This window comes from Phasianus colchicus, chromosome 15 (assembly GCF_987193195.1).
Source record: "Phasianus colchicus chromosome 15, bPhaCol1.hap1.1, whole genome shotgun sequence".
In the NCBI taxonomy this organism is placed as follows: Eukaryota; Metazoa; Chordata; class Aves; order Galliformes; family Phasianidae; genus Phasianus; species Phasianus colchicus.
Window position 1 is genome coordinate 3,801,375 of NC_143450.1, and position 11,035 is coordinate 3,812,409.

The window sequence follows — 11,035 nt, forward strand, 5'->3', positions numbered from 1 at the left end:
CAAGGCCACGGCAGTCCTCTTGCTGACTTTGGCAGGCTGAACTGCCACACCAAAGATGCACAGCTGCCACTCCATGGTCACAGCGAAGGAGGCTGCGGCTGTTTGCCTGTACCTGACATAAAGCCAACAGGAGCACATGGCTGTTCCTCAAAACCACCCCAACACATGCTCCACGCAGCCCTCGGCACAGCCTGTGCTTGCAGGAGTCCACCCAGCCCCATCAAAGCAGTGCAGCCACAGCACGTTCCTCCTCATACCAAGTCACTTTTAATTCAATTACAGTCTTCCATTACCGAGGAAATAAATGTGGGAGGAAACAAAGGACAGGCGCAGAGAAGCAAAACGGGGGTAGCAAGTAGGAGATATATGCTTACTGCATCTCATTTGGCTCCATGGGGCTTTAGAAGGGCTGTCATATATCATGACATTTATTATTTCTTCCATGTACTACGATGAGAAGTCCATTACAATATCGATCATTTTATTCTGCTCAACTCTATGCCGTCTAATATTCAGCATAGCTGAAAAAGCTTACAAGTGATTTAGAAATAGCTGCACTGGGAAAACTGAGGAAGAAATCGGAGTCAACATGGTTTCCCTTAATGGAATTCTCTTTCTAGTAAGCTTTTACAAAACTTAGGAAATTGCATTTCAAACACGGTTAAAGCCACAGCATGGCTGCAGCCAAGCTATCAGAAGTTACAGACGTAATAAAGATCTCCTATGCAATCTTAATTTTTACGCTGACATGATGATACAACCTTCAGCTGTGTTGCTGTCATGTACCCCTCCACAATTCCTGCCCCAGAGAACTCCAGGAGAAATTCTTTAAAGGCACCAGAACACTTACCCTTCCTTGATGTCAGAAATAACACCTACAGACCTGAAAGTCCACGTGTTTCCATTGAGCCTGAGAAACTGCAGCGAGCAGGCTGGGGGACACAGATGATGCCAGCTGTTGTCACCAGGACACTGCTAGCAATACCTGGTGAAATCCCAGCACCACAGCAGCAGGGACCGAACTGTTCTGCAGCCGCAGATCCTCTCGGACTGACCTCCTTCCTGCAGTCTTTGGATCCACTGATCCTGCCATGGGTGGCACTAGGAGTTTTCTTCGTCCTCCTTTAGTATGCAGTCTGTTCCATCCAGGCCTCGCCTGTAGCACATTATTTATGCAGAGCAGCCCAAGGCCTGCATCAGAAGGTCCTTCAGCACTGGAGAAAGCTGTGTGCTGGAGGGAAGCCAAGGGAGGCTGACAACCAAGCCTGCATGCTAATGGCCAGCGTCTGCTGCTGCTGCTGCTGCTCCATCTCTTCTGAAGCCTCACATTTTGCTTCCAAGGGATCCATTGTTTGTTAGGGCCCCATTTCAGAGATCCACCTCTAAAGTGGAGGAATGACAGACAAAGATGTCCACAAGGAAGGTACTCAAGTGTCACAAAGTTACACAGATAAATTACATTTGGTATTAGCATCACAACAGTTAAGTCTGAGCTCACCTAAGTTTCTCCTTATTTCTTTATTATATACCCTAAGGGCTGTACCAATGAGTACAGAGCCTAAACAGTTGGTATGAATGAGCCTTGAGCGTGAAATAACTAGCTCAAAGTCAGTCCCTTTATATAAAAAAAGGGATTTAAACTGTATGGTGAGTTTTTGTGCATGCAGATGAGGTTCAGACATGGCTCTGCTCACGTCCGGATGGGTTGTATGTGCCTAGATCTCAGCTGGTTGTTTGCAATGCTAGGTAGTAAAAGCTGGCTACTTGAAGCAACTTGGATCAAACCAACGATTTATGGATCATCGTACATGCTAGGGTCAGGACCCCAGTGTCACAGGAGCTTGATGCTGAGTATGTGGGTTAACATGGGCATACTCCGGGGAAAGGGTGAGGAAGAAAAGCCAGGGTGTAAGGAAGATGCTTCTTCCATTGAGTTATATGGCCTTGATACAGGGATGAGCAAAAAGAGCTGTCTCTTTCCTTACCTGCCTTCATATTGAACATGAGTTAGAGCCGTATCTTGAAAGAGAACAGGGACAATCTGTGTACCGGGTACAATTCAAAGGTATCCCAGATTTTTTCACCTGCCTTGCAAATATTTAGGCTAGTCCTTACCAAATTAGGGTCTCTGGTCCTTGAATAGAGTATAAACTGAATTCTAGCAAGTCAGTATATGGTGCACTTTGTGCTGCTTTGCAGCAACTTTCTTTGATTCAGGATCCTATCAGCACTCCCAGTTGCTGTTTCCTCCCCAGGAGCCGTGGCTCTGGGGCATGCCTTATGCACAGATCACACTTCCACCTGCTCTGCCTTCTGGATCATTTGCCTAAAAAAAACCCAAGTGTCTAAAAGCCTAGGTACATTCTGTGTCCTGCTAGTCCCAAAGGTGAGACCACATCCCACCAGGAGTGGTATAAGTTTGGATTTGATGGGGCTGTGATGTCTCAGGCAGGAACATGGCAGTGAGAAGCAATGTGGGCCAAGCACAGGTGAAGGTGGCAAGGCAGAGCCACACTCCTCAGACACCAAATGCCCTTGCCCCATTAAAGGGTCTGCAATGCCTCCTACTGGGTTATCATTTGCTGCTGTGCACCACTGCTTTATCTGCTTCCAGCTGCCAACAGTCCTCTGCTCTTTAAACTAATGAACCCAGTCCTGAGGCGATGCTCCACGTTGGTGCAGATGTGGATGAGCTCTTCTGACAGAGGCATCGGTCAGTGACCAAGGCCATGGAGAGGGGAGGGAATAGATGGCACTCCACATAAAGCAGCCTGTTCATTTTTCACTGCTACTTCTTCTGCGTTGGCTTTATGATAACCTCCTCATGCACTGCTTCCACAGGTTCTGAAAAAGGTAGAGCCAAGGCTGCAAGGTGGGCCTACAGCATGCATGTGTCCAGGTCCTGAGCTTCCTGTGTTAGATGCACTCTGTGACTCCATCTGAGTATCAGGGCCCCAAGCACAGACCCATATGCTGTTTGAGAGGCACCTGGGGTGCTGTCAGTCCAACACAATGTTGGGTTGATGCTCTGGATGCGAGCTGCAGGAGGGAAATTTCATCCTCTCAAAGCTGTCTGCTCTCATCTCAAGATCAACAGCACCACCTAGTGACCCCAAATCAGCTTCTGTTACCTGCCTGCCTCATCCCCTGCATTTCTTGCATTGCTCCAGGTCTCCCAGATGGTCTTCCCACCTCCAGCACTGGTGCTCGAGGGTTACTTAGCAGAAGGGATTGCACGGTGGAGGCTGGGAGCACTCAGACACAGACGTCCAGATCTGAGATGAGGTGATCCAAACCAACTCACAGACCAAGAAACACCACTGATCTGCGTGCCAGACCCCATTTGGCTCAGTGAGAGCATTTCCTGCACAACTCGCAGCTTCCACATTCAAACTAAACCTCTTCAGGGAAAGAAATAATCTCTTCTTATTCATCCCTTTGTTCTCTCCTAGGCTTGACCTTGTCCACATATTGTTTAAGTCATGCAATGCAAGGACCTCAAGCACATCAGTCAGAGGCCATGCTTTGTTCCCAAACTCCCACTGGTACACAAAAGTGATAATACAGATGTCTAGAGAATCAAAAGAATGGTCAACATTCTCTCTGCTGCCTCAGCTTAGAGCAACGGAGCAGCCCTACATCTCCAGCATGCAACAAGCCCTTCTGGTCTTCTCCCCACCACTCCTACACTTTTCCCTACACACCCTCAAATAAACTAAGCCAAACTAAAACAAAGGAAAAAAAATCTGCAATTTCTGCACAGAAACCTGCAGAGGCCCCATTTCCTCACCATCCCAGTTCCATCCCCAGTGCAAGAGACAGAAAATACCATGAGGTCACTGGTAGGCATGAGGTATGCATGCAGGATACCGTTTCATCTTCCATAGGTAGCAATAGTCCTACCCTGTGAAAAGAAAAAGTCATAAAGGGCAATTTGGTGATAGGAAGCATGGAGACTGGACAGCAGGCAGCTGTCTCACGAACAGAAGACACAGAAGGGCAGAAAGTGAAGCTTGTAGGTGGCAGATTAAAAAGGAAAAAAAAGGAGCCAGATCTTCACCCAGTGCGAACTGTGGAAGTGGCAGCCAAAAGATGCTGGGGACACCAGAACCTTACATGTGTTACATTCATGGCAAATGAAAAATCAGTGAAGGGAAAGCAGAGAGCAGACTCTGGTTCAAGAAGTCCTTGAAGTGCCTGGGGAGATATGGTGGGGAAATACCACAGTCAGCCTGACCTGATGTTAGATCTCAAAAGAATGTAGGTCTCCCTTTACATTAAAAAGGATTTCCAGCTCCCTCAGGAAAAAAAAGAAAGAAGGAAAGAAAGGAAAGAAAGGGAAGGAAGGAAGGAAGGAAGGAAGGAAGGAAGGAAGGAAGGAAGGAAGGAAGGAAGGAAGGAAGGAAGGAAGGAAGGAAGGAAGGAAGGAAGGAAGGAAGGAAGGAAGGAAGGAAGGAAGATGAAAAAAAAAAAAGAAAAAAAAAAGAAAAAAAAAAAAGAGGGGGGGATTTTTAAATATCTCTAAATTAGTTCCAAATTTGAAGTCTGAGTGCAGACAGCAGCCTCACAATGAGTGCTCCCATCTGCCTCGTATGGCACTTTTCAGGCTTTGCTCTCTATTTGCAAATCTCTGACGAGATGCTGCTGAGCACTCTGCCTCTCCTGCCAACATCTTCACTTTGTTTTGTTAACTAAAATTGTTAACTGTCCTGACGCAACCAGATGTACTGCACACATCTGAGCGGCTTCCTGCAGGTCCCATCAATTTCATTTACCTTCATTGTGGTGCCTTTTAACATTTAATTACAAAGTAGAGCTCTTCAGTCACTTTACTTATCACCTGCCATTTCTGTCACCTCAGCAAGAGCCCAGAGTCCCTCCAGCTCCTTTGCTGGTGGAATTTAGAGGTGGGAAGGATTGCCCTAAGTGCCTCATTTATAGCAAGCTGCTGACAGACCAATTAGCCCTTGGCACTCCTAGCATTAGCATTGCCCACGTGCTGCCCACTTGCAGGTTGTCACTCGTGTACATTCCCATTCTCATCTATTAGGCGTGCCTGGCACACGGCAGGGACATCTCCCATGTCCTGAGTACTGCTCATGGTGCAGGGCTGTGCCGGAGCTCAGCAGAGGACCAGGTGCCTGAGCTCAGCAGGATCTGTGAGCTTCACAGTAACATCTCTCTTTCATGGTCGTTGCACCATCTACCAACGGGCTGTGTCAGGCCTGAGCTAAATGGAAGCTCTCATCAGCTGCAGATGCACAAGATGAGTTGTCCTAGAGCACAAGGCCAGCTGAGGGAGTCTCAGGCCCCTTATACCTTATACCTACCTGCCACCTGCTGCCAGCACCGAGGTCTCTGCAGAGCCACAGTACAGCTGCTGCTCCTCCTACAGCCCTGAAGGATGCCCCTGGTTCACAGAGCCCAACCTGCCTTGTTTTACAAGAAATCGCATTGTTGTAGACATATGTTTCCAAATCAAATGTCAAATCCACCCAAATCAACGGAGATAGAGGAAGGACTGTTTTGGCCCATCTTTTCTTGTTAATGTTCCAGAAAGCACAGATCCACCCTGCCCTCATGCTGGCTCACTCTGAGATGTCACCACCAAGACATGCTGCTTCCCGAGCCCTGTAAAGACCCGTGCTCCAGGCATCTTTCTCATTGGTGACAACACAAATCCATGTTTGTTGCAGATTTAGGCTACGATTTCACCATCGTGTAGCCAGGACCCTTACTTAGTTAACAGCTGGGAAGGCTGAGGGCTCTCGGGGCACTCGATGAGTCCATATTTGTGCGGTGGGTTTGGGATCAGGGTTTGTGTTTGGATGTGATGCCCTCTTGTAGGAACGCAGAGCGGCAGGGCTGTGCGTGCAGGCTGTTGCACACTAGCGGGTGTTGGAGCAGGGATGCACTGGAGGTGTCCGTACACGAGAGGGCACTGTGAAATTACAGATGGCAAAAGGAAAATTTATCGAGTTAGTGGAGCTGGGGAAAGACCTCGGCTACGAGAAGGGATGGAAGCTGCAAACAACGAATCTGAACCTTCACACCGCCGTGTAAGGGTGACTCTGGAATATTAAAACCTGCAAAGAAGGGGCTGTACTGGAGAGATTCTTTTGCTAACTAAACGTTTAAAACTAGCAGCCATCCTTGCAGTGTTGAAGTTTTGGTTTGATCTGCCTTTTATTTAGGGAGGTTTAATTTAAGGGCAGCTTTGCTGGGGTCAAAACCCACCTAATCAACATTGAATCTGCCTTTAGTGTACTCTGAGCATTTCGAGAGTCTGCCTACACCTCTCTGCAAAACCCACACTTCACAGCACCATTGTCCTTCCTGGAAAGATGTGGGTACCCAAACCACACAGGGAATTCCTTTGGGTGAAATCCCTGTGGTCTCCAAGCAGCCCTGAATGACCAAATCCCACAGGGCTGCCATGGCTGCACCTTGGTAATCTTGCCTCTAGACAGCAAAAGCAGATGTGCACAGGAGCAGATTAACTCTGGAAAGCCCCCAAGGCTCCCCAGGGACACATCACCCACCTCACTTGGTGCTGCGGGTGAATTTCTCCTCTCTTACTACAAGCACAGCATCCTACACCCGCTGTTAGAGGGACCCTGTCTGCACCTAAAGACCCAACCAGGAGACAGAGGAAAGGTGGCAGACCACCTCCAGAGCTGCCCCAGAGGATGAGCTCTGCGGAGTGTGCGGGGCTGCCTGGAGGAGCAGGTTCCTGGGAAGAGAATCCTGGAGTCTCAGGTACCTCCGCAAGTCACTCAGAGGATCCCAGCTCAATAATGGAGAGCCAGATAATAGCATTTGAACACTATCTTCTCCAATTCAATTGTATTGACTTATTGCCTGTCCAATGAAGCCGTCAAATGTACAAAATGGTTAATCTTTTTTTTTTTTTTTTTTTTTTCCTGCTGTCATCTCAGAGGAGCGAAGCTGTAATCGCTAATCCATGCAAGTGCGAGGGGAATACCCGACCTACCAAGGCAGGTGCTACAGTGTGCCAGTGCAAATCTCAGTCTGTTTCAGCATGGGGCAGGGGAAGGGCAAAAGCCCTTCCTACTGGAGAAGCTGCCCCACTGGACTATTTGAGGTTTGGTTACCATCTGGCATTGCCACATTGCCCCAAACTCCGGGACCGGGCACAGCTCCTAGCAGGAGACAGGACAAGATCTTCCCCTGGCACTCTGCAGCTCTGCAGGACAGCAAACAGCAGGATGCAGCAGCAGCAGCAGCAGCAGCACATCCCAAGCTTCCTGCCACCCCTCACCCAGCTGCAGTGATGCTGGGCTCCATCACACCATTGGTCCTGGGACCAGTGATGCCCATCCGCCTTGCACCACTCACCTCCCTACAAGTAATGCTGTGTCCTTACAGCAGAGCTCCAGCAGGCTGGGGTTGGTTGCTGGAAGCACAGTGCTGGGTCCTGTGCTGGCAACTGGGAGAGGGGGAAAGCGATTTCTTTAGAAGGAAAATAAAAGTATTTTCTTTCAAAATGTACATTTGCAATTAAAGGCTAAGTATGCCTGTATCTTTTATTAATGATGTGGGATAACGAGGCATTTTAAAGGTCTCTTTTGCTGTGATGATTTTTTGGAGGAGGGGAAGGAATTGAAATGGAAAGCTTAACACTTATAATTTCAAAAATTTGGCTTATATTTTAGGTTCTGGTAACATGCAATTACAGGCACTTAGAAAGAATTCCCTTTTTTATACTATGCCCTAGAGCATAAAATTAAGAGGCCAATTCAGGCTTTGTACTGCTTTCAGAGGCAGTTTGCTTCAGCATAGATCAACATGGAGACTGACTGTCGCCTTTCTATTGAATTAGGTCTATATTTTTGACAAGTATGGCAGCAGTATCATCACTTTAATCACCAACAATCCATTGTGTCTCTTTACGCTAATAAATAAAACATTCTGCGTTAAATATTTCCCAGTAAGCGCTCGAAGACCTGCAATCACCACTCCTTCTATATGTTCCCAAGTAAAATAATACAATGGCAATAAAATCAAATGATGTCTAGGAGTTTTATAGACAACTAATAGCAGTTATTGCAAAGTGCACATCAGATACCAATTGAAGGTTACATTTCTCTTTAATATAATATAGCATGCATATTTCACTAACTGTCTCTGTATATCAAATGAATTAAACAGCACAGTGATATAGGTCAAAACCTGAGTTCTTCAGGAGGGGCCTCTGGGCTGCAGGGCTTCGCTGGAGCTGTGAGTTACCAGTGGGAGCCTGGATGAAAAATGTTGGAAAATCATCCAAAGTTACTTAGAAATTGTCAAGGAAGCCTCCTGCCTTCCCCAGCCAGGCTGCTCCCTCCCAGCTGATGTGCTGGAGGGGCTGCTAATGCCAGGAGCCTCCCAAACCAACCTAAAAGCAGCCTGGAGTGAACCCACAGCCCAGCCCACCACCCAGCCTCAGTTCTGTAGGAGCATGCTGGGCTGGGACTGAGACAGAGCCAAAATGTGGGAATTTAGGTGTTGGGAGAAACGTAACCATCGGGGCCCAGAGTCACCCTAAAGAAATCCTTGCTTGGCTCTGGAGAGCCTCATCAGGGGATTTCTCCCATCCCCTCTACTAATATACCTAATATATTCTGGGCTCCGCCTCAGTCAACACGGATTGTAAACTATTCCTCTAATCCCCTCAACAATACCCTTCCCCAAACCTTTTTTCTATCTTAATTAGATATTCTATCCCTTTGGTTTAAAATAGTATTTAATTTCACTTAATGATTTCAACAAAAAATATTAGGATTCCCCAAACAGACATGTTCCTTCTGAATTCTCTCATTCTTTTTTTGAGGGCTTCAGTTTCATCTTTTTGTTGCTTTGTCAAAACACAGCTAATTGACTGTCCTAAAAGTACAATTTTGGTAATTTCTCTCAATGAAGCATCGCCGCCTCCTCTATTAGCACTGCCTAATTGGACTTTGAATCCCCAGCCAGTGACTTCACCCATGCTATGGGCCCGAATCACTGCAACAGTAAATATCAGCATTCCAGTTAAATGTAGGTTGGCTCACATTCCCCCAAAATTGGCTTTCCGTTCCTTGGAGTGCAATCTGAGGCAGTATTGCATTAACCATGGGTTTTTGGTTTTTTTTTTTAGAGGGGAATTGAGGGAAACGAGGGGGAGCGGAGCACGGCAGCACTGCAGCAGAGCGAAGGCGTTGGTGGGGTGAGAGCTGTGGGGCTGCAGAGCTGCTGGGAGCCCCGTGGCCTCCTGGCCTTGCAGCCTCTAATCCCAACTGGCCTGGAGCACCTGCTTGCAGGGAGAACCTAGTGGTCAGACTGGGCAGCAGGATGGGCTGGGTGGCACCTCATGTTCCGCATCCATCACTCAGGGGGGATCCCCACCACTGGCCGTTCCCCATTCCCACTCCTCCGCCTCCAAAATTCATGGCACGTGGCTCGCAGCCCTGGAAGCCCTGGGCACACGGTGCCAGCCCTGCCACGCCGCACGCAGCAGCAAATCGCCTGCGGCATTATCTGCAGAGGCTCTAATTATCCTCCAGCATCTGCTATTAAAGCACAAGCGTCAGGCCAAGCTGCGGGGAGAAAGCAGAAACAGAACTGCTCGCCGATGCCTGCAACCGGCACCGAAGGCATATAACTCTGCTAATTGCTAATTGCAAGGAGCGGCAGAAGTGCTGCAGGGCTGTCCGGAGCTGCCCAGAGCTGCTCACCTCCCTGCGGGTTCTGTGAGCCCCCTCGTGCCTTCCCTCAGATGGAACCCCAGTGGTGCTGGGATCCCATCATGCCACACCATCAAGGGAGATGCAAGCTGCAAGCATGAGCAGCAGCTTGGAGTGGGGCAGAGCTCCCTGTGTGCCACGCTGTGCCCCGCAGCCCTGCAGTGGGACCTTCCAGGGCCGGAGGAGCACCCGACATCCTGCTCTGTCCCGCTGCCTGCAGAGCAGGCTGAGTGCTGCTGGCAGCCCAATGAGCCCACATGTCCCCACGTATGCCCACAGCCCCAGGCTCCTCCTGCAGCCCAGCACAGGCTGAGATACTGCTCTGCTCTGCTCTCCCTCCTCCCTCGCTGCCAGCAAGCGTGCCGGCGATAAATGTTTTCTTGTAAACATGCCATAGATGGAAGTAGGAGCCAACGAGATGGAGATGCCAGAAGCTTTTTGTCTTAGTGATTTAGTTTCTTATTAGAACATGCTACTGGGAAGGAAAAGATATCATTGATAAGACTGACATTAGAGCCAGCCATTGAAATTAAACCTCCCAGACCGGCCTGGCCCTTTCCTCATCAGCACAGAGCACGGCTTCCTGCCGAACGGGTGCTTTCAGGTGCTCATAAATGCTGGGGACAGAACTTTCCAGAGAAGGAGGAGTGTTCTGATAGCGACAGGACAAAATGGGGATGGCTTTAAACTAAAAGAAAGGAGATTTCGGATAGATGTTTGGAAGAAATGTTTTGTTCAGAGGCCCTGGCACTGCTGCCCAGAGAGCTGTGGGTGCCATATCCATGGAGGCATCCAGGGCCAGGCTGGGTGGCACACCGCACCACCTGATCCGGTGGGGGGCAACTCTGTTCGTAGCAGCAGGTTGGAGCTGGATGATCTTCAAGGTCCCCTCCAACCCACTCCATTCATTGACTGAGTGATTCCATGATGTGAGCTGCCTGGGCTGGGACAGAGCAGTGTGCCACGTCCAGTGGCACTGGGCTGGAAGGGCCTATAGGCACATCTCTTCTCCCAGGAATGTGGCTCTGGGTGATGCTGGGAATGAGAGCTCGGAGCAGCACTGTGAGCTCCTCCCATCCCAACCCCAGCACTTGTGCCACACGCCTCGCACACACGCGTTGCACACATTAGCAGAACCCCAGCCAGCAGGCGGACCTTAACGGGAAAAGTTAAACCTCTTTATGCGGCTCAGCAAAGATACCTTGTGCGGTCATTAAGAAGTGATTAGCTTATCTAAGGAATAACAACAGCCCTGGCCCTGTCAGACCGGCACACAAACACTAAGAAGAGCAGGGATCAGATATCGAATT